The 24,574-nt window shown below is 41.8% G+C and overlaps 2 pseudogenes; one reads left to right on the top strand and one right to left on the bottom strand.

Moving 5' to 3' along the window:
- Positions 1–21,691: 21,691 nt before the first annotated feature.
- On the top strand, positions 21,692–21,806 carry LOC114504356 (annotated as a pseudogene).
- Positions 21,807–23,220: 1,414 nt separating this feature from the next.
- Positions 23,221–23,941, bottom strand: LOC114503783 (annotated as a pseudogene).
- Positions 23,942–24,574: the final 633 nt, after the last annotated feature.

The raw sequence follows: 24,574 nt of genomic DNA, 5'->3' as shown, positions 1-24,574 counted from the left end.
AGTTTTCAAACCTGCTTCATGTAACTAGTTCAAGAAGAAGTGGCAATTCTCAGATGAAATCTGTGTAAAGGGTCCTGCCTGCCTCATGGTCTCATTAGAGACAGATAAATGACACATATCTGGTGATTTGGGTAATTCTGTTACAACAAAAAAGTTGGTTTCACCAAGGTTTGTGGAATGCATTATCTAGACTAGCCAACAGTGAGCTCATTTTCTTAGGCTGACAATTACTATGAACTGTATGAAAAGTTTTATGTATTACAATTATAGATTTTGATAAGCCAACAAAATTTTTATATGATAAAGATGGCAATATTTAGAAAAAAACAAATTAAATAAAAAATTTTAATTTAAAAATTTAAAAAATGTTAAATTTCCTTTCATTCTCTAAAAAGATCCATTGATCACCTTGGCCTGTGTGGCCCAGCTGATTGCGCATCATTCTGAAAACCAAAAGGTCTCAGATTTGATTCCTGGTGAAGGCATATGTCTGGGTTGTGGGTTGGGTCCCTGGTTGGGGTGGATTTTAGCACATATTAAAAGGCAACCAGTCAGTGTTTCTCTCCCTTTCTTTCTCCCCCAATTCCCCGCTTTCCCTCTCTCTAAGTCCTCTATCTCTGCCTTTCTATCTAAAAAAGCAGTTTAAAAAAGGTCCTCATGTGAGAAATAAGTAAATAAATGAAAGGATCCAATGATTCTGATAGTCACATGGAAAGACCTAAACTGTCTAAGCCCAAACTGTCTAGGCTGTCCTTAAACTGTCATTTCCTCCTCTCCCTGGTGCTTAACGTTATTCAGTTATGAATGTGGGTACGTAGGAAGAGCTCGGCATGTTCACTGGGGCATTTAAAATCCATGGGCTATGGCTGGGAAAGGTGGGAGCCTAACTCAGGGTCCCCAGCAGAGATACCCAAGTTAGGGATACTGCTGGAAAGTGGGAGAATAATCCCATCTTGGAGAGGATGTGGCACAACAGGAACTCTGATGAGTGGAACATAAATTGGTCCATCCACTCTGAAAAACAATTTGACCCAGTAATTCTACTCCAAGGCATATACCCCAGGGAAGCTCTTATACTTGGGCTCTAGGAAACATAGACACCAAAACAGCGAAAAATTGGAAAGAATCCAAATGCCCTTGGACAAAAGAATGGATAAATTATTTGTGGTATATTCACACAATAAAATACTATACCTAGTATAAATTAATAAACTACACATCAGCATGGATGAATTTGAAAAATATGAGTGAAAAAGTAATTCATAAAATATATTCTTGTTGAATTTAAAATAAGCAAAACTAAACAATTTATTGTTTGGGGCTTTATGTGTAGGGAAATATAAAGAAAAGCAAAAGATTGTGGGACAAATTTACAAGAGTAGTCACCGTACATCAGCCCCCACCTGAAACGTAGCCACTACTCAGGTTGAGGCAGGGTGAGATCTTCGAGCACAAGTAGTGATGTTCCAGCTCTTATGTGGGGTGGTGGGTTTACAAGTGTTTGTTTTATTATGCATATGACTATATATACATAGCATGTGTTCTTTTGGCTATATCAGATATTTCAAAATATAAAAAGTAAAGAGGGAGAAAGATGAAACTCCTAGCCACTACTGTGGTCTTTCAAGATTATTTATCCTCTGAACCCCATGTCTCCTCCAACAGGCCTGCGGACCAGGAAGCAAAATGTCAAGCCTGAAGAGACCAACAGAAGCTTGTAAAAATCTGCCCCGACTGGTGTGGCTCACTGGATTGAACACTGGCCTGGGAACTAAAGAAGCTTATAAAAATCCACCTCCCTCCTTGGCTGGTATGGCTCAGTGGATTGAGTATTGGCACAAGAACTGAAAGGTTGTGCGTTTGATTCCTGGTCAGGGGACATGCCTGGGTTGTGGGCCAGGTCCCCAGTTGGGGGTGTGTGAGAGGCAACCAATCACATGCTCCTGTTCTGCCCCTTTCCAACCTGTTTCTCACAGACTGTATGTGTCACTAAGTCATGGCCTCTTTTCCCAGCCAAGCTGATTGCATGTTTAGATAAGATACCACTTTTCTCTGACAACAACATATGCTTGGGAACATTGTTTTCTGAACAAGCAAGACATTCTAGCACCTACTTTTTCTTATCCTAATGCATCATTGGCACCCATTCTTTTTCATCGGCCAGTGTCACATCTGGCTGGGCCTCCGGGCTTCCTTTTGCTTCCCTGATTGTGAGCTTTCTTGGCTTCCTTCCTGATTATGAGCTCAACAGCAGGACCAGAGCTCTCCTGGGCCTCTAACGTTCTCCCTCATGCATGTATATTAATTGAAAGACCACCCAACCTTTAGAAGAGGGGTAGAGTTCCTGAGTGAAGTCAAGCCTTGAACAATATAGTTGAGTAGATTAGGGCTCTAAATAGGTGAGTTCCAATCCCCTCTTTCCCTGCCTGACTGTGTGGCTTGTGATAGGCCCTTCATTGCCATGGAGCCTATTGGTTTGCCCTAGAGAGAGTAGTGATTTTTGGGATGTAAATAATGTGCAAAGACCATTAAAGAATGAAAAAGATGTTAAAGTTCATCTAGTTTTACCCATTTATGTTAAAGATGGAACAACTAAGGCTAGAGTAGGATGGAGACTTGGGTGGGCTAGGGATGCTTTACTGGCAGATTCTGGACTAGGACCCAGGTCTCCAGTCTCTCATCCCTTTGCCTCCCTGTTGTTGCTGAAGGATAGAGGTGAGAGAGGAGGACCTACAGCCACTAGCTTAGCTGTGTCTGAGCTTCATCCAAGAGCAAGACATTCAACTTTAGAAGATGTTGCCTTTGAAACTGCTGACATTATCTGGGGGCAGGAGAGGCCTGCTTCACCTGTCAGCTGGTCCATTGCACAATCTGGCAAGCTGAGGCCTGACGCTCTTCTTCCCACACTAGGCCCAGCTATGGAAGGGTGAAGTGAGGGTTCAGGGAATAACACAAATTTGGACTCTACCCCTACCTCTCCCTCTGACCCTTTGTTCTCTCCCTGCAGGTGTTGGGGTACACTGGGGGGTAAGAAAGTCCTGAGGAGGGGACGTAGGGATGGGAAAGCAAGCTCTCTACAAGAGTTGAAGGGGAGCAGGGCTAGTTCTCTTCACCCCAAATGGGTATTTAATTTTGGGGAGGGAGTTTGTGGACAAGGTAGAAAGGAGGAGGAAGAAGCTTTGGCCTGGTCCTTCCTTCAGCCCTCGAGTTCAGCATTTATCTTTGAATTGAAGAAATAGGAGAAAGTGAGACAGAGGGCTGAGTTGATCCATGAGGCTGTCACTCTAATGGAGGCAGTGGAGACTGGACTCAGTACAAAGATGTCTGGGGTCCCATTTTTGTCCCCTGGCCGGTAAGGCAGCAAATGGAGAGACCAGGACTGCACACAGCCTCTCCCAGTGCTGGCACACACAGACTGCCATATGTCAGCCCCCATCCGAAACATAGCCACTCCTCAGGGTTCCATCCAAGGCCCCGAGCAACCTGATTAGCGCTCGTGTTGTTTTGTTTTGTTTTTTATTATTATTCAACTGTCATATCTGAGAATGCCTGACTATAACACAAAGGGGGGTTCTTTTTCCATTTAACTTTACCATATGCACAGCAGGTCCAGGCTAGATCATACAATCCGAGCACAGACATTTAACCTTTTCCATGCTGTTCATGTTTACAATGCACAGAAATACTGTAATTGAAGCTATGCCTTTTAGTGACTAGAGGAGACTTTACAGCTGCCACAAACTTCAGCCCTCAAACTCAGTTATATGAAAAACAGAACTTAGCTTTTGGGGGGGTTCCAAAGTTTTGCACAGTTTTGGAAGGGCTTTTGTTGGGAGGGGCCATTCAATCCTCAGGCATTTATCCCAGCAGGGCACAGTGGCTCTGTCGGCAGTTTCCATTCCCAACTTGGTGGCAAGGGACACAGTCTCCTGACAACACAGTGAGTAGCCATGCCCTCCAGAGGGACCCATGCTCCTGCTCTCAGTCTCACAGCCCTCTCCGTTCTATCCTTGTTTCCTTCCTCCAGACTGGGGAGAAATATTGATGTGTGTACAATTATCATGGTATTTTAAAAACAGACACAATGTAGTAATGTATGGTTCTTTTAATTGAATATGAAGATCTAGTGATGGATCTAATAACTTCATACTTATGAAGTGCTGATAAATGTTAACAATATTTGAACACATTGTAACATCCATGATAGGACATGAAAAGAGCTGATTTCTGCTGATGAAAAAGGCCTGGGCCCTGTTAATACAACAGTGGTTTATTGCCTGCATTAATAATGGAAGGAAATGCTACATTTCAGATACAGATTAATGAAAAGAAAAATGTGGGGTTTTTTTCCCCATCCAAGTTCAAGGGTCTAAGTCATAAAAACCCTGGCCAGAGGAAATTCATCTCTCTCAATCCCAATTTCATTAATAGCAGCCACAAATTCTCCTCGAGACTAGTAGCACAAGACCTATTATCTGTTTGAATGAAGGAGGAGACAGTGTGTACATAGGTTAATATCTAAATAAAAACTTTTTTTTTATCTCTGGTGGGGCTTATTTACTCCTAGTTTACACACAGAATTCACATGCCTGATGATCTCTTTTTTTTAACTCACAGAAAAATAGAAGCAGCAGAGTAGAAAGGAGATCTGCAGCTGCTAAGAAAACACATTTATACCTAAAATGATCACAAACAACTTAACATGTAGGGAGAAAAATTGTTTTAGGCAGACAAGAATTCAAAAATCATAGAAAATTGGGAAGATTTAGTTTGTGCAGGAGCCAATAACTATATTTTGCTTTACTGAGACTACAATAACTGATATTCACCACTATGACCCCATAGTCTGAAGGAAGAACTAAAGAATGTAGGCTTGTTAACCTGTATTAGGAAGAAGTATTGGATGTAACAGACTTAGCCCAATCTGCAAGCAAGACGATTAAAATAAAAGTTTTGATGCTTAAAAGGATAAGTCTGCAGGTTTTGAAATAAGTATTGCACCCATGACCCTATGTACCCTCATTCCTGGGGTTCTTCTTACAGGACACTTGAAGTTTCCCATGCTCCTCTGGGAGTACAGGACAGTGGTGGGGGTTACGGGACCATGGGAAGAGGACCTGAGTTCAAATGGCAACCTCCATAGCAAATGATAGAGCATAGAGAACAGGACCCCGGTGACTCCTATTCATCCAATGATGGTCAGTAGGTCCTAACCTACAGAATTAAGGAATCTTTTCCCATTAAAGCCAAAAGTCCTCAACCTCACCCTGGGACCAGGACCAGCACCTAGCAAAATGGGTGCCAAGAGAGATATCAAGGGCAGACATGAGCTTGCCTGGTCCAAACCTGTCTTTTACAGATGAGGAAACTGAGGCCCAGAGATAAAGTTAGTGTAAAATTAGCATTGTTTCTTTAAATATTTTGGTGGAATGCAATGATAAAGCTATTTGGGCCTAGAGTTACTTGTAAGTATAGAATGGCCCAGGTTTTCTATTTGTTCTTGTGTTCATTTTGGGAAGTTTTATTTTTATTATATTGAATATTTGCCCATTTCAACAAGATATAGAAATTATTAGGATAAAATTGTTTATAATCTCATTTAAAATATCTATAGATTCTGTAGTACTTACTATCCCTTTTTTTATTCCCTGATAATGGTTATTTAAACCTTTCCTTTTAAGGGGGGAGGGTTGGGTGGGTGGGCTGGAATGGGAGTAGGGGGCAGAAAACTGTACTTGAACAATGACTAAAATAAAAAAAATAAATAAAAAATAAACCTTTCCTTTTTTCTTGATCAGTTGTGTCAAAGTTTTAACAATTAGTCTCTTCAAAATACCAACATTTATCTTAATTAATATTCTCTATTGTATGTTTGCTTTCTGCTTCCTTAAGTTCTGCTCTTATGTTTTTTAAAAAGATTTTATTTATTTACTTTTAGAGAGAGAAGAAGAGAGGGAGAAAGAGAGAGAGGAACACCAATGTGTGAGAGAAATATCAATCAGTTGCCTCTCACACACGCCCCAACTGGGGCCTGGGCCACAACCCCGACATGTGCCCTGATCAGGAATAAAACCGACCACCTTCCGCTTTGCTGGACGATGCCCAATCAACTGAGCGACTCTGGTTTGGGCTGCTCTTATATTAATTATTTATTCTTTCACATTCTTTGGGTTTAATCTGTCATTTAAAAGAATTTCTTGAGCCCTGACTGGTGTGGCTCAGTGGATTGAGCATGGGCCTGTGAACCAAAGGGTTGCCGGTTCAATTCCTAGTCGGGGCACGTGCCTGGGTTGCAGACCAGACCCCCAGCATGGGGTGTGCAAGAGGCAACCACATGTTGATGTTTCTCTCCCTCTCTTTCTCCCTTTTCCTCACTCTCTAAAAGTAAATAAATAAAATCTTTAAAAAAATTTCTTGACACTGATGCTTCAAACATTGATTCTTAACCTTTCTTCCTTTCTGATATACATATTTAAAACTATAAAGTTTCTTTTAGCATGGTTACATCCCACAAACAACGGACCAAAACTGCAAGTCATGCAATTGAAGCACATGCAGAGGAGAGAACTTTGACATCCAGCTGCACCCAGAAGCAAGGTCTTGCCACCCTCACCCCCAGCAGAACAAAGGACCAGGACATAATTGGAACTTGAACATCTGAATCCTTTCAGAAGCCAAGGGTCCACATTGTCCAAGAAGATCTGGTGTTGATGCATCTTTACCATAAATGGCCAAATTCCAAGGTCCTCCAATTAAAACTTGACCCACCAGCACTTCTGTATAATTGTTTTCCTGAGCCCCTTAAAATTCCTTAACCTCCTCCAGTGAGCAAGATGGATTTGAGGCACTATTAGGTCTCCCATCTTCTCAGTTGGTGCCTTCTCTTTTTTTTAAGATTTTATTTATTTATTTTTAGAGAGGGAAGGGAAGGAGAAAGAGAGAGAGAAACATCAATGTGCGGTTGCTGGGGGTCGTGGCCTGCAACCCAGGCATGTACCCTGACTGGGAATCGAACCTGCGACACAGGTTCGCAGGCCTGTGATTCGCAGCCTGTGCTCAATCCACTGAGCTATGCCAGCCAGGGTTTGTTGGTGCCTTCTTGATCAGTAAACTTTCCTTACTCCAAACTCTGACATGTTAAGTTTTGGCCTTTTGAAGTGTTGGACTCATGAACAAGGCTGCTGTCTTCATGTCTGACACAGACGCTTGAAGTCCACAGAGCAGGCAGTTGGGAACAGAAAATGGAGATGAAGTGGAGGAGAACAAAAATAAGCTGGAACTCACAGGCTTGAGCTGGAGCCCATGAGGACTGACTGAAGTCAATGTCAGTTCTTATGGCCTCTAGAGTGGATGGTGTGGGTGTCCTGAAGAGGCCAGAGCTCTTTGCACAGCTAAATACCCATACCTGGCCCAGAAGTCAGAGAGGCTGAAGGAAGGTTCAAGGGAAGGTGAAGTAGTTACATGCACAGCTGCTGCCTCATGTCAGTGAGGTGAGGCAGCAGATAATCTATCCCATATGTCAGCTACACAATAGCTGCTGCTTCATTGCCCCAAAGCCCCCACAAGAAACTTGTGGCTCATGCTAATTAGAAACATACAGAAAAGGGAACTCTAGGAAATGTAATTTAGTCTTGCCAAGCTAAAACATTTCAAAGGCATTATACTTACTATGTAGCTCAATAGTTATGAACACCTGCCCTAGAATCAGACTTCCCAAGTTTCCACTGCAGTTCCTTTATTTAAAACTGTATGTCCACCTGAAACTAATACAAAATAATACTGAATGTAAACTGTAAAAAACCCCACTATTTGAACCTCTTTTTTTAAAAGCTGTATGTTCAAAAGTATATTACTTAGTCTCTCTATGCTTCAGCTTTCTTGTCTATAAAATAAAGATATAACAATGGTACTTACCTTACAAAATTTGTGTGAGGTTTAAATGAGATAATATATATGTACCATTGATGTATTATTAATAAGAGTTGGCCTATTGGAAAAGTTAAATAAGTATTAGTTATTAGTTGTGTGATCTTGGACAAATCACTTAATTTTTCTGATCTTCAGTTTTTTTCATCTATTAAGTAGAGATAAATTCCTTGGCCTAGTTCAAAGGCATCTACTGAGGCTAAAATGAAATAAACCATCTTAAAGTCTTGGTCAAATATAAACAGACATGATGCTGATCATAAGCACCTCTCTTAGCTCCTTCCAGCCTCAGGACTGATACCTACCCCAGTGACTAATCTAAAGTGAGCTCATCAGTGATTATTTGTTAGAAGAGTGGTTGTCCAAAATTACCATATTAATGTAAGATGTGAATAGTAGGAAAAGCTGGGTGGAGGAGTATATGGACTTCTCTGAAGTACCTCTGAAATTTTTCTTTTTTTTCAATATATTTTACTGATTATGCTATTACAGTTGTCCCATTTTTTTTTCTCTGCTTTATTCCCCTCCACCCTGTACCATCATTCCTCCACCTTAGTTCATGTCCATGGGTCATACGCATAAGTTCTTTGGCTTCTCCATTTCCCATACTATTATTAACCTCTCCCCTGTCTATTTTGTACCTACCATTTATGCTCCTTATTCCCTGTACCTTTTCCCCCATTCTCCCTCTTCCTTCTCCCCACTGCTAACCCTCCGTGTGATCTCTATTTCTGTGATTCTTTTCCTGTTCTATTGTTTGCTTAGTTTGCTTTTGTTTTTAGGTTCAGTTGTTGATAGTTGTGAGTTTGTTGTCATTTTACTGTTCATATTTTTGATCATCTTCTTTTTCTTAGATAAGTCCCTTCAACATTTCATAAAATAAGGGCTTGGTGATGATGAACTTCTTTAACTTGACCTTATCTGGGAAGCACTTTATCTGCCCTTCCATTCTAAATGATAGCTTTGCTGAATAGAGTAATCTTGGATGTAGCTCCTTGCTTTTCATGACTTGGAATCCTTCTTTCCAGCCCCTTCTTGCCTGCAAGGTCTCTTTTGAGAAATCAGCTGGTAGTCTTTTATGGGAACTCCTTTGTAAGTAACTCTCTCTTTTTCTCTTGATCCTTCTAGAATTCTCTCCTTCTCTTTAATCTTGGGTAATGTAATTATTATGTGCCTTGGTGTGTGCTTCATTGGGTCCAGCTTCTTTGGGACTCCCTGAGCTTCCTGGACTTCCTGGAGTCTATTTCCTTCACCAGATTGGGGAAGTTCTTCTTCATTATTTTTTCAAAAACGTTTTCAGTTTCTTGCTGTTCCTTTCCTCCTTCTGGCACCCCTATGATTTGGATGTTGGAACATTTAAAGTTGTCCTGTAGGTCCCTAAGCCTCTCCTCATTTTTTGAATTCTTATTTCTTCATTATATTTTAGTTTAATGTTTATTTCTCCCTTCTGGTCCATACTGTTGATTTGAGTCCCAGTTTCCTTTCCTTCACTGTTGTTTTCCTGTATTTCACTTTGCATAGCCTTCACTTTTTCCTCTATTTTGCAGCCATACTCAACCATTTCTGTGAGCATCCTGATGACCAGTGTTTTGAACTCTTTATCTGATAGGTTGGCTATCTCTTCATCACTTAGTTGTATTTTTTTTTTTTGAGCTTTGATCTGTTCTTTCATTTGGGCCATATTTCTTTGTCTTGGAGCACCTGTTACATAGTAAGGGGTGGAGACTTAGGTAATCACTGTGGTAGTCAGTCACTTACTCTGCTACCCACTAGCAAATTGGGCCCTTCTGGTGCTGATTCCCAAAGGGGGATGGTCTTGTGTACATTCCAGGACCCTGTGGGTCTCTCCAGCGAATTCTTTTGTGAGGCTGGGAGTTTTTCCTGCTGCCTTACCCCCCACGGGTTGTTTTCAGTCAGAGATTTTGAGGCTTTATTTCCTAGACTTGGAACCCTGGTTGAGCAGTCTGTCTCACTCCCCAGTTGTTCCTCCTGGTTTTTCCACACACATAATGTGGGACTGTCTGCTCTGCCAGCCACAGTCCTCTCCACCCTGGCTGCCCACCTCCATCCCTCCTACCCGTCTGGATGAATGTTTCTTCTTTAATTCCTTGGTTGTTGGACTTCCATACAGTTCGATTTTCTGGAAGTTTGGTTATTTTTTGTTTTTAAATTTGTTGTTGTCCTTCTTTTGGTTGTGTGAGGAAGCAAAATATATCTACATATGCCTCCATCTTGCCTGGAAGTCCTGATTCTATAAATCTAAAACTATTAAAAATAAAACATTTTTTAAAGAAATATTTTAAAATTTATTTATTGATTGATTTTTAGAGAGAGGGAAAGGGAAGGAGAAAGAGAGGGAGAGAAACATCATGTGTGGTTGCCCATCACATGGTCCCCACTAGGGACCTGGCCTTCAACCCAGGCATGTGCTCTGACTGGGAATCGAACCGATGACCCTTTGGTTCGCAGGCCAGCACTACTCAATCCACTGAGCTACACCAGCCAGGGCAAAAGGAAGCATTTTTTACAAACTTAATTTAAAACAAATTAAAATAAAACTTAGAAAAAGAAAATGGTTCTCAAACTTTAGCAAGCATCAGAATCCCCTGCAGGGCTTGTTAGAATATCCCTTGCTGGGTTCCACTCCATGAGCTGTGACTTAGTAAGTCTGGGAATGGGCCAGAGAAGTTGCTTTTCTAATAAGCAGTGCTGAGACTGCTGACCTGAGAATCATACTTTGAGAACCACTGACATAAGATTGAAACTGTATGAGTTTTCCTGTATTTCTCATGAACAGAGGCTCCTATTCATCATGGCCTATCATTTCATGGCTCATTCTGTCCATGAGATCATCCAACATTTATTTACCAGGCAGGAAGAAGATAACTGATGACCAGCACAGTCATTGAGCCGAACAGAGTTCAGCAGGGCCTGGAAAAATGCCTTTTACCTTCCTCCCTCTTTTCTCCAACCTCTTCAAAGCTCTAGACCATGAACAAAGCCATGCTTAAAATAATACACACACATAAATATTTAAAGACATAAATTTAATTGTAACAAAAAGTGTGCTCATGGAGAAGAATTAAGAAAAAATAAAAAGAAGAAAAAAATACCCACAGCTTTCTCATCCAAAGACAACCACTTAATGTTTTTGTACATTTATTTCCCAAATTTTATTTCAACTATAACTTAAAAATTTTTCTTTTAAACATTGTTGTAATCAAAAAGGACATACATTTTTATATTCTGCTTTTCACTAAACAGTGTGTCATAAACATTTTTATATTATGGTATAGTATTTGTAAATAGTAAATGATTGTATAATACTGCAACTGTTCCCCTTTTATTGGATGCCTCAATTTTTCCTGTGTTTTCTCTATTGTAAAAGAAGGTTCAGCCCTGACTGGGGTGGCTCAGTGGGTTGGGCATCGTTCTGTAAAACAAAAGGTCACAGGTTCAGTTCCTGGTTGGGGCACACGCCTGGGTTGTGGGCCACGTCCCTGGTTGGGGCACGCGAGAGGCAGCCAATCAATATTTCTCTCACATATGGATTTTCTCTCCCTCTCTTTCTCTCTAACTTCCCCTCTCTCTAAAAATAAATAAATAAAATCTTAAAAAAAGAAGGTTCAAACTTCACAGTTGCATTAATTCATGTGTGGATAAAATAACTTTATTTTTCTATAACTTAATAAATTTCTTTCTTAAGCCCCAGATTTCTAGAAATAGAAAACATAATCAAGTCCTTCTAGGTAAACTGAATTATAATCAGATTCTTTTTGCTCTTCCCAGCTCTTCACCTACCTCTCTGTTGCTGATGGAGTCAATGGAGAGGGGACAACCACCTCTTGAGCTTTCTCTTCATTGCCTCTGGGTAGCCTCCTGTTCCAGTATAACAGGTGAGTAGTCCCTGTCTGACTCCTAGAAGGGCGGCAGTGGTGGTGTGTGAGTGGGAGTTGGGAAGGGTCTCTCCTCTATGCTGGCAATGTGCTGATGTGTAGCCGTGTTCTCATATGTCCATGTGGCATCCTCCTAACTCAGCCAGGAGATTCCCCTGCCTCTGACCTCCCAGAGGCTGGGAGAATCTTCTGTTACTTATCTCAAGCCTAGATATGCCAAGCTGTCATTTCTACTACATAGAGTCTGCACCATAAAGGTGGGAGATTTGCCTATGAGGCTTGCTGCCTGCCTAGGCCTTGCCTAGGAATCAAGGTCTTTTCAACCCCCACTTAATTGAACTGGGAGGTTTATTGAACTTCAAATGGGGCCAGGTGCACAGTCCCTGCTGTTTTTTCTCTTCACACTCTCTACCTGTCTTCTCTCTCCAATAAGTTTTATCTTTTTAGAGTGGAGGTAGGGAAAATTGTATTTTACTATTGTTTGACATGTTTTTTAATTATTTTTTAAAGATTTTATTTATTTATTTTTAGAAAGAGGGGAAGGGAGGGAGAAAGAGAGGGAGAGAAATACTGGATGCAACCTAGGCATGCACCCTGACTGGGAATTGAACCCGTGACCTTTTGGTTTGCAGGCCATGGCTCAGTCCACTGAGCCACATCAGCCAGGACATGTTTTTACAGGACATGTCTCTTCATACATCATTCACTCTTATACTTGAATACATAGTTTATGAGTTTAAAAACTGAGATTTTGTTGACTGTCTTTTGTGGTTCTATACAAACAACTTCTTTTTTTTAAAAGATTTTATTTATTTTCTTTTTAGAGAGGGAAGCGGGAGAGAGAGAGAGAGAGAGAGAGGGAGAAACATCAATGTGCAGTTGCTGGGGGTTATGGCCTGCAACCCAGGAATGTACCCTGGCTGGGAATCGAACGTGGGACACTTTAGTTCCCAGCCCGCGCTCAATCCACTGAGCTACGCCAGCCAGGGCCAAACAACTTCTTTAGGTGGCCTCTAGTCTCACAACCCAAAGGGAGGGGAAAGAACACATTGGTTATCATCCCATTATCCTGCCTCATAACTAATGCTGCAGAAATACTTGGGCACATGTCAACAATGACCTTTGACAGACAGGGTAGGGCTGACAACTATTTATGAGCCAAGGCCTCTGATGTCATTAAGGAAGGTGAAGGGAGGTTCTAGAGGCTAGAGAGCATGGTATAAGCAGATGATTCATCCTATGTACAACCTGGCACTGCCCAAGGAACTAGGAGTAATTACCTGTCCCTTCTCCTTCAATGATCAAAGATGGAGAAGGCCCAGACACAACAAAGGGTGTCCTTTCCGGTCCACAGGGGCCATGACTGTCCAAAACATTTGACTTACTCAGTCACAGCCCCTGTACCCCCCAAATCAATCAATCTATCTATCTATCTATCTATCTATCTATCTATCTATCTATATCTATACCCTTTCTGTTTGTATAATTTAGACATTTTCTTTAAACATTTTCCCAGAAGTAGAATTACTGAATCAAAGAATAAAATCCGTAAAATGTTGATGTTAAAGAAGAGATATACAGCCATAGTCTTAAGGAAAAGGGTCACTGGTTTGATTCTGGGTCAGGGCATATGCCTGGGTTGCAGGTTTGGTCCCTGGTCAGGGTATGTTCAAGAGGCAACCAACTGATGTTTCTCTCCCTCTCTTTCTCTCTCCCTCCCCCTCTCTCTAAAAAATAAATAAATAAATTCTTTTAAAAAATTACATTGTGTACATATGTATAAAAGACCAGGCTCTGACTGGTGTGGCTCAATTGGTTGGGCATCACCCCGAAAAGCAAAAGGTCATCAGTTGGATTCCTGGTCAGGGTGCATGCCTGGGTTGGAGGTTTAGCCTGTGGACAGGGTGCATACTAGAGGCAACTGATGGATGTTTCTCTCACATTGATGTTTCTCTCCTTTTCTTTCTCCTTCCCCTCTCCCTAAAAATAAATGAAATCTTTAAAAAAAAAGATCAGAAGAGAACATACCAACATATTAATAGTGGTTATTACTAGGTGGTAGAATTATAGCTGCTTTGTCTTTTCTTAGTTATTCTTTTCCATATATATATATATATATTACTTTTAAACTCAGGGAGGGAATTGCTGGAAGGTAGCATATGTAATTAGGCTGTTTGGAATGTTATTTTATGTACATTTTAATCTGTTATTCACATGCAGGTCTAGCCGAAATAGATTTCTTGGACTCTATGTATCTTTTCACTTCACTCAACTCAAGCCTTGCTCTTCCATGTGCACACCTCCAGAATTCCCTGCTCTGTACCTCCTCCCACAAGCCCCTATTCTGTTCCCACTAGACTTCCTTAGTTCACATTCTTTTCAAAAGTGAATCTCGCTCTGTGACACTTCTCTGAAGTGTCTCAGTCTGGAAAATCTCCAAGGACAATTTCCCTTTACTAACTTTTTTTTTTAGTTAAGATTTTATTTATTTATTTTTAGAGAGAGGAGAAGGGAAGGAGGAAGAGAGGGAGAGAAACATCAATGTGTGGTTGCCTCTCACTCCCCCCACCCCCCGCCCCATTAAGGACCTGTCCTGCAACCCAGTATGTGCCCTCACTGGGAATTGAACCAGTGACTCTGGTTTGCCAACCAGCACTCAATCCACTGAGCCACACCAGCCAGGGTCCCTTTACTGACTTTTATTTTATCAAGACTTAGAGGTTACAAGTCCCATACAGCATGGGGTTGGTATGGGTGGGGGTGCCAGCCAAAGTGGCACTTCTGGGGCACTTAATAGATCAAACAAAGTCCACTGCCAAGAAGTCACCTGGGCTGGGCAGGTGACATACCCTGATAAGCTTTGTGGAAAGTCTGGTCTTCAACCCTTGAACTCCAGCCACAGGAGGACTCAGCAGAACTGGAGGTCCTGCTCATTCAGCTGGTCTGGGCCTCAGATGTGCCAGCTCCCTAACCCTGGCCATTGGAAGTGAGAGAGACACAAAGGACAGGGAAGACTCCCATGAATCCACGAGGCGGACAAACCTGCCAGGTGCAGCTCCTTCACTCATAGAGGGTGTTCACTTTCCCCTCTGATTTATTTCCTCAGCAGTAGGCTCATGTAGGATCTCGCAACAGGAAAGGCTGTTAGATAGCATCTGCTCCAAGCCTCTCCCTTTAAAGCACAGAGAAGCCAAGCTATTTACACACTGATGCAGAGTTTATGATGTAGCAAGTACCAGAGCACAGGTTTCCTGGCTCCTGGCTCAGCTCAGGACTCTTTAATATTATCCTGTTTATCTTCTTCACAAATGGGGCATTTCTAAAGCAAACTGTCTTATGTCTTAGGTCATCTTACCCTCAAATCAACACTGACCTGATGTATGACTGTAAACCATCAAAACTAGACAAATAAATGGGCCTACCCCATTTATTTTACAAATGAGCAACTGAGGCCCAGGGAGATTACCCAGGATCACTTGGCTATCCAGGTTCACAGCCAGCCCTCTGGTCTCATTCACAGCTACTTTTATTGTAGGTGGTCCAGGCACTCTGCCATACAAGACTAAACACCATGGATAGCAGGTTTGTGTCTCTAGGCACACTCAGTCACCAGGACCTAAGCAGATAACTATCTCTACCTCTCTTTCTTCCTGTTTTTTAGTTTAGTGTTCTTTTGTTCACTTCCTGGCAAGATGAGTGACCAGCATCTGTGGATGTTGGTACTGAGGAGTAGAGCTCCCAACCTAGAATGCATAGATTAACAGAGGGTGAGAGGAAGAGGTAGAGTGTGTGTGAGTGTGAGTATGTGAGTGTGTGTGAGTGTGTGTGTGTGTGTGTGTGTTGGGGAAAAGTTTGGGCTGAGTGTGGAAGATGTTATATTAAGACTGTGGTCTAGTGCTTCATTTAATTAAAGGGCAGAATATTTCAAATCAGGGTTGTGTTTTTTTGAAGATAGTTTAAAATTCTGAAAGTTACCTATGAATGACTTGCTTATCTGCATCACATAAGCGAGGCAATTGCCAAGTCTTAGAGCAGAAAGTGATGGTGAATCATGGTATTCTGCCCCCAGGTTCTAGGTTGGCAAATTCTCAACAGTCCAAGATAAATGGCTGTCCTTCTGTTCCCCATGCCTTCAGGGGGGTGATATCCACCTCTTCACATGTCCTCTGAGGGCTCACACACTGAGCAAGAATAGGTGATGGAGTATACTAGTTGCCTAGGGCTGGGACATGTACCCTCCCCTGGGACTGGGGTCTGCCATCAGCCTTAGCCATGGCAATGGTTGCAAGTGGGAAGAGTGGTTCTCAAAAGGAAAATCAGGGGACTATTATTAGAAAAAGGGGACATGGATAGCAGGGAGGAAAAAATAGCTTTGCATATAACAAAGACAGTGATTTCCTAGAGTTGACACACTAGAATCTCTGTAAAGGATATGGTTGAATCAGCATCGATTCCAGGGGTCTTTCTGTGCTACAGAGGCTGAAAAGATGAAGCTACATTCATGCAGCTAGGATTCTAGGTACAAATTAGGTTCTGCAAGATTTGAAAAGTGAAATGGGATAGGGGTTGTGCCATATTCTTGAGATGAGATTGCCAGTGTGCCATCTTCAGGTTCAGAGATGTGGAGAGGAAATTCTGGGGGCAGGAGTGGCAGAATTCCAAATTCCAGTGCCCAGGTTGGGCTGGTGACAGCAGCCTCCTGGTCCCGGCTTTCTGGTGCCTGGATTGTAGCTAGAGCAGCATATCCTGGAACTCAACTTCTTGAAGGCAGAACAGGGAATGGCTCCCTGGGAGTGTCCTAGGAGCCATTCGTGAAAGCAAGCCTTGAGCCTGCTCCTCCGGTCCTCCAGGGGTTTGGTCATCACTTAATCTTTGTGTGGAATCCATTCTGTTTTTAAACACCAGAAGTGATTTTGTTCTCTCACCTGATTCCTGACTGTCCCATCTGTGTGGCATGAAGAAGCACCTGGTGGTTTGATTCTGATATGACCCCTCCCCTCTTTGAGAATCACTGATGTAAAAGAAGAATCACATGAAAAGATATTCATGATATACTAAGAAATAAAAGAGAATTACAAAGTTGTAAATTGTACTGGGAGATTGGGAGATTGCCAATATTTCTAGCCTTAGAGAGTCATGCTTTCCTAATTATTCAAATACAAAGATTCTAGCCTCCATTCCACATATCCTGGTGCCCACCCCCAAATAAGCTCCTGAGAATTTTCAAGGGGCTCACTGTTGTAGAGACTACAAAATTTTCAGCCTTTGCTGTTTCCGTCATCTTTTGTTCCTTGCTGGACAACCTCATTCCTTCCTTTCACCAAAAATGCTGTACTACTAACCTCAAACTTTGTGTGCAGCAGACTTCCTTAAAGTTTTAAAATACAGAATCACAACACTTTACAGTTTGGACTACAGCTTAAAATTGAACATTAGTTATCAGTGTCCTGGATAATCACCTGACATTCTCCCTCCTTAAGACATTGTTTGATGTCCCTGTGCTTGCCACCTTTGCCAAGGCTGCCCACTAGCCTATACTCTGTCTTTAGGAAAAGATGCCTGCTCTGAGTGGGGCTGATGCAACACCTGCCCCAAGAACATGTGGGCAACTGAACAGTTTATGCTCCGTCTTAACTGGGCAGCTGCCACCCTGTTCTGGCCAGTCATAGCATATCAGGAATGATGTGAGCCTGGGTTGCCAGGCCTTGCAAAAGGGAAAAAAGAAGCCAGAAGCCTAGATTTTAATTTCGATTTCAGTTTCATTTGTTAGTAATTAATAGGCAACTCAAAGTATTTAAGAGTACTTACTATGTGTCAGGTACTTTCCTAAGTACTTTATAAGTATCAATTATTTGGTCCTTATAACAACCTGTAAAGTAGTTACTATGATTTCCTCCACTTTACAGATGAGAAAACAGAGGTACAGAAATTAAGTTATCCAAAGTCATATGATTAATAAGTTGCAGAGCAGAATTTGAACTCAGGCATCTGGCTCTAGAGAATACTCTTAATCATCATGCTTTACTGCTATGAACAAAATTTGGCCCACACATTGCAGTTTTTGATCTACATTAGAGACCAGTGCAATCCCAAAGAGCTTTCTGTGATGATAGAAATGTTTCATTCTGTGCTGTCCATTCTCCCCTTCTTTATGAGTAACATAAGTAAATGTCCACTACCAGGTGTATATGTGTTTACTCACAATAACGAACACATTTATTATCCTTCTTGCAACTAGATGTGGTCATGTGACTAAATTGTGGTATGTAAGCAAAAATTATATGTACAACTTCCAGGAAATATCTTTAAAGGGAGGAGGCTTGCCCTTTTTTCCTCCTTCTTCTTCTTGCTTGTGGGAATGTGGACATAATGGCTGGAGCTCCAGCTGCTGTCTTAGATCATGAAGCGACTTTAAAAATGAAAGCCATGTGTAATGCAACAAAATGATAGAACAAACCTGAGTTCCAGGCACCATGGAGCAGCCCAGGACTTCTGAACATGAAAGAGAAATGAGCTTTAGTTTTGTTTAAGCCCCTGTTATATGGAGTTTTTCTGTGATTTTCATTGCAATAGGAAGATGTGGTTTTAGCAGCATATATAACATGGAATCTGACCCACATTGGGGGCTATCCAAGGAAGCGACGCTTGGATTGAGTTAGCCAAGAATGGAGTGGGGTGTAAAATGTTTTCAAGCAAAGGGAAAAAGTCCCTTTGCAGTGGCCCTGAAGTGGAGAGGAGCTTTGCATGTTGAAAGGAGAAGAAAGGCCAGGGTGGCTGGAACAGGAAAAGCAAGGGGAGAAGTGGCACAAAATGAGATCAGAAAGATGACCACATAGGACCTCAGAAGCTGTTAAGGCTTTTGGTCTTTATCCCAAGAGTAATGGGGAGCAATTGAAGGGATTTCAGCGAGAGGTTACAGGATTAGATTTGCTCTCGCCTTGATTAATGGTTCATCCATCTAGAGCAGTAACCATTCCCCAATCCCAAAATATTCGTGAGGCCCAGACCAAATATTGTTTGTGGATAAATTTGTTTTTTTACCATTTTATTGTTGTGGTAAAATATGTAACATAAAATTTGCCACTTTAACTGTTTTTAAGTGTGGAATTCAGTGGCTTTAATTACGTTCACAATGGTGTGCAACTATTACCACTACCTACTTCCAATTTTTTTCCTTTGTGGATGAACTTTTGCACTTACTAAACCTTCTACAGCTGTGTTGGATTGATTAAACTGTATCATGGCAGCAGTCACCATGTGTGAATTCCTAGAAAGTGGGCTGTGAACTCTAAGGAACAGTTGACCACATCAGAGTCAGCTGGGGCCAGCCTGAGGAATGTCACACCCTGGCCAGCAGGTCTGCCAATCTGTCAGCTGTCACCAGACAGGTCATTTGATGTGCTCTACTAATAGGAAGAATATATCCCCTGAACTGGAACTGGAAGAGATCAGAGTTAACTGATGTCTGATCTCTTTCAGGATCTTAGGAAAACATTCTGACCTAGCTGACCTGTCAGAGAAGGCCAGAAGCAACACAGAACTGATTTTGTCTGTGTTTCTCAACCTGGGGCAAACAGTTCTCTGGACACAAACAGTGGTGTGTCCAGGACACATGAAGCCATAGGATAGACATGGGACATCTTCCTGGAGCATTCATCTGACTTGATGGCAAATAACTTGCATACTTTTATTTTCAAACAAATGTACTTGCATTATGAGACAGAAAGTAATTTATAATGAAGTTTAAGGATAAAACATGAGCTTTAAAGAAATTACACCTGCTGCCTTGGGCCTTACTCTCAGATTTCTGGGAATATTTGTCCCTTCCCCGAGCTGATAGCAGTATTTTGGTATGCTGCAGTGATTATCAATAGGCTCTCTGGCCAAACGACCCAGAGTCAAAGTCTCGCTCTGACATTTGTTGGATGTGTCGCCTTGGCCAAATTATACAACCTAGCTGAGTTTCAGTTTCCTAATCTGTAAGTAAGAAAAATGATTATACCTAACTAACAGAGTAGTGATGTATTCAATACTTATAAAATGCTTAGCGTATACCAACTGAGCACCAAGACTTATTTTTATTGGTGGTAGTCGTAATATCAGATGGTAAGGTTCCAGACCTTTGGCTCTCTTTTCAAAGTCTTTAAACTTACAATGCTAGCAGTACTATCTGCTGACTGTTAAATATTCAAATGATATAGAAGTAAATATAAAAAATCATGAAAGTTCCTGCTTCCCCTAAATTCCAGTGACCACACCAGAGGTAAATATGCAAACAACTGTTGGCTGTGCATCCTTCCTTCCAAACATTTTTTTAAATCAGTATTTATTGAGCACCATGTACTTTGTACCACTGTGACATTTTCCTCCTCACTCTTCTGCTTTGCTTTAGGGCGTTTGGCTGTGATGCTGATCATAGCCTTCTTCCAGTAACTGGTGCTGGACGGCGTCTCTGGGAATAAGTGGAAAAGTCTGTGCTCCAGACCTGACGCTGTAAGCAGTAGCCACTCTGTCCATAACCCTCCTCTAGGAAAATCACTTTGACAGAGGGGCTTTTAAGAAATATCTGATGGGACCGAGACATGGATGAGCTTCAGGAAAAATGGTTTTGACATTTTTTGTTCTTGCTCTGCTTAACTGTGGGCTTCCATCTTAATTTTGTGATTTCACACTTAATGAGTGAAAGCAGGATAGTTGAAGGTTGAAGGCTGATAGGAGCTGCTAGGTCTTTCACTTCATTTCTCAGTTTCCTTCTTCCTTCCCTTCCCCCTCTACCTACTGAGGAGGCCAATTAAGAGGGTCTCAAGACTCTCCTCTGCAGTCACTTCCTCCAGGCAGCCTTCCTGTGTCCCTGACCCAGTGTGAAACATGTGCCCTCCCACCTCCTAGCACAGTATGCTCTAAATTTTGTTGTAGCTCCAATTGCACTGCATTGTGATGTTAGCTTAGTTGTCTGTGTTCTTTACTAAATCAGATTTTCTTCGGCACAGATCATTTGTCTGTTTGCTCTTTAGACCTAGAGCCTAGCATGTGGTCCATAACATTTACTAAATAAATATATATTAAATAGGTGGTAGGAGAAGTCATTAGTTTACAAACATGGCTGCAAGGATTTTACCCACATTTATGTGCAAGTCCCTTTGCACCTCCCATCGAGGGGTAGGGATTATTCCTTTACTCCTTGGGTCTGGTCTTAACCAATGAAACATTAGCCAATGTGATGCAAATAGAGACTTAAAATGTGCTTGTACCTATGGGCTGGCCCCCTTTTGTCTGTGGCTGTAAACCTGAGACTGAAATATGAACAAGCCTGAAATAGCCTAATACAAAGCTCAAAAGATAACAAAGTATGCCCAATGAGCAGCCTGCCTATGTCCAGCTGGCCAATGGCCAGACGAGTGAGGCCATTTTAGACCATTCAGTCAGAGTTTAGACCTCAGATGACTAAAGACAGATGAATGACTCCAGGTTACAACAGGCAGAGGAACCACCCAGGCTACACCAACCCAAATTGCTGACTCACAGAATCATGAACAAGGCAGTAATTTCAGGGGCGGTTTATAATGTAGCAATAGATAATTGATATGGAAGCTGCTTTATAAATGATAATTTCTTCAGGCAGTTTCTCTTCCTACCTTACCTTTAGTGTCTATCTTTTATTTTTGCTGTCTAAAATTTATTCAGTTTTTTCTTGTAGCAGCAAATGGACATTTTCAGTAGAAAAAAAATTCTTAGAGACAAAAATTCTGAATCAAAGAATAGGGGAGATTGGCCCTGGCCAGACAGCTCAATTGGTTAGAGTCTCACCCTCATACGCCAAGGTTGAGGGTTCGATCCCTGGTCAGGCCTCATACAAGAATCAACCAATGGTGCTCACTTCGGCAGCACATATTCTAAAATTGGAATGATACAGAGAAGATTAATATGGCCCCTGCGCAAGGAAGAATCAACCAATGAATGCATAAATAAGTAGAAAAAATTGATGTTTCTCTCTCTCTCAGATCAACAAAACCCAAAAATTTAGTAGACATAATGGTTTACTTTCCAGCTTAAAATTTTGATAGGCTTGATAGTGGTAATATATTCACAGATATATATGTATATCTATATATGGATATAGATATATATGTCAAATCATAAAATTTTATTTAAAAAAAATTTTAAGGCATACATTGTCATTGAAAGCTTGATTTTTTGACAAAATGAAGACATTTTTTATTATATGTTATTGATTATGCTGTTAGAGTTGTCCCATTTTTCTTGTAGTTGAGACTTGGTTGCTATTGCCAGGTTAATGGGAGGGATTTACCCAGGCCAGTTAATTGCAATGATTGGCTGTGACCACTGACCACCACCCTCTGCCCTCTGTGGAGGATATGCTGTGCAGGGGCAGGATGGTTGTGTTCTGACATGGTATGTAGCTGCCCACTGGGTGTGCAGGCTCTGGGGTTTCCCAAATGGTGCAGGCCAAGGTCAACCCCCACCTGAGTTTTACCTGGAGCCACCCTGCCTGAGCTATAAAGCAACCTGAGATGGCTGCTACTTGTACTGGGCTTGGAGATTCCCAGGTGAAGCCAAACTGTGACTCTAGGCTGGCTGCTGCTAGTGCTGAGCCTGGGGCTCCCTATGCCAGCTGTTGCTTGTTTGATGGTATTTAGGAAGTTTTGAAGCATGAGCCAAGACCAGCCATTCATATGGGAAAAGCAGCTTGGGTGGGCCTGTAAATTGGGTGGGGCAGAGTCTCAGGGCTTCTCTAGGGAGGGTCAGTGTTAGCCAGGTGATGGAGTCTCAGATATGGAACCAGCTTGCCACCTCTGTCAGGGGAGGATTCAGAAAAGGGACAATGGCCTCTGCTTGCCTTGATGCCAGACACTTCAGTTTCCCCCTGTGTACCACTGGTGCCTTTCAAGCTGCTCCCCCACTGCTGGAGCTCAGAGGGAGTGAGTATGAGTAGGTGAGTATGTGTGTGAGTTCTTTAAGAGGAACTGCCTGGGGCTCCAGCAGTTTCTGCCACTGACTCAATACATGCTGGTTGGGCAGCCAGAAGTTGTGAGGACTTACGTCCTTAGCACTGGAACCCTGGACTGGGGGGCCTCGTGTGAGGCTGGGACTCCTTGCTCCCGAGATATCCCTTCTGAATTTTTATTTACTGCATGTTAATGTGGGTCCGGCCTGCTCTGCATCTATGTGCCTCCTGCCAGTCTGGATGGATGTGATTTGTTTAATGCCATGGTTGTCAGACTTCCATTCAACTTGATTTCTGACGAGGCTGAGTGTAGGTTGTTCTATATTTTAATTGTAATTTTGATGTGGTTGTGGGAGGAGGCAAGCGATGTCTGCCTTCACTGCCATCTTGAGCGGAGGTCCCAAGAATTACATTATTGTTCTCAGCTTATCTTCAGTCATAGGCAGGGGTTTTGTAGGCTTTGTGGATTGTAGTAGTGAAAGAACCCAACAGCCTTGCTCAGAATTGGTAAGAAACTATGGTCCTGATTCTTCTCACTTCAGGTACAGCCAAATCTTTGTATCAATCAGAAGATCAAATGAACAAGAAAATTCCAACAGTGGCAGAAATTTATCTATTGCTGTGACCTGTCTTGATCAGATTTCACCTTGGTTAGCTTTCTGAGACTTTTCACTGTGTGTATTGTCATCTTTGGCAGTCTTGGCACATTCACTATCAAATTGCCATTTTCAAAGACCCCACCACTTTCAATATTGGAGATGACTACCACCAGTTTCTGAACTGAATACTTGTATAACCAATCTTTTAGTTGTTCCACCACATTATTTAGGTATTTTATTATCTCAGGATTGGTAGTTACTAGCAAGGTGAATCTATATTACTGCAGTCCAGTTAAGATTCCAGATGGATATATGCCACGCAGTTTATCTAATATAAAATTCTGCTGATGCCAAATGAGAAGAATTCAACCATGATTGAATTAAAACATAATCCAGGGCTTCCCCAGGAGTACTGCCCTGCCATTGCCAGGCACCCACCACAGATAGCAACCACAGGGCTCCTCAGCAGCTCCCTGCATCTGGTTTCAAAAGTGGAAACATAAAATTTAATACTTTTGCCCTACCTGGTGTGGTTCTATTGGTTGGAGTGTCATCCTGAAGTCAAGGGTCTCTGTTCAGTTCCTGGTCAGGGCACATATCTAGGTTGACGGTTTGGTGCCCAATCCGGGTGCCTATGATCCTCAGTCCCAGTGCATGTAGCAAAGGCAACCAATTGATGCTTCTCTCTCACATTGATAGTTCTCTCTCTCCCTTCCTCTCTCTCTAAAATCAATGAAAGAATGCCCTCAGATGAGGATAAAAAATAAAGTAAAATTTAATACTTTAAGCATGTGACATTTTATTGTATGTCAACTATACCTCAATAAATGGTCAAAAATTTTATAGGAAAAATAAATATAAGCTTGGATTTTACTAATACAGGGCAGTGGTTTGCTGGAACTGGCTTTTCTAGCTTGTGAGAACTGATAGTTAAATTTGAGCAAACCAATTGTTAACTGTAGCCATCATTAAAACATAATTTATGCACACTTACAATTAAAACTACTTATATATATATTTTTGTAAGATATTATTTATTTATTTTTAGAGAGAAGGGAATGAAGGGAGAAAGAGAGGGAGAGAAACATCAATGTGTGAGAAAAACATTGATCAGTTGCCTCTTGCACACCCCCAACTGGGGACCTGCCCCCACAACCCAGGCATGTGCCCCAACTGGGAATTGAACC

The sequence above is a fragment of the Phyllostomus discolor genome, chromosome 8 (genome assembly GCF_004126475.2).
Source record: "Phyllostomus discolor isolate MPI-MPIP mPhyDis1 chromosome 8, mPhyDis1.pri.v3, whole genome shotgun sequence".
NCBI lineage: Eukaryota > Metazoa > Chordata > Mammalia > Chiroptera > Phyllostomidae > Phyllostomus > Phyllostomus discolor.
This window is presented reverse-complemented; position numbering and strand designations above follow the sequence as displayed.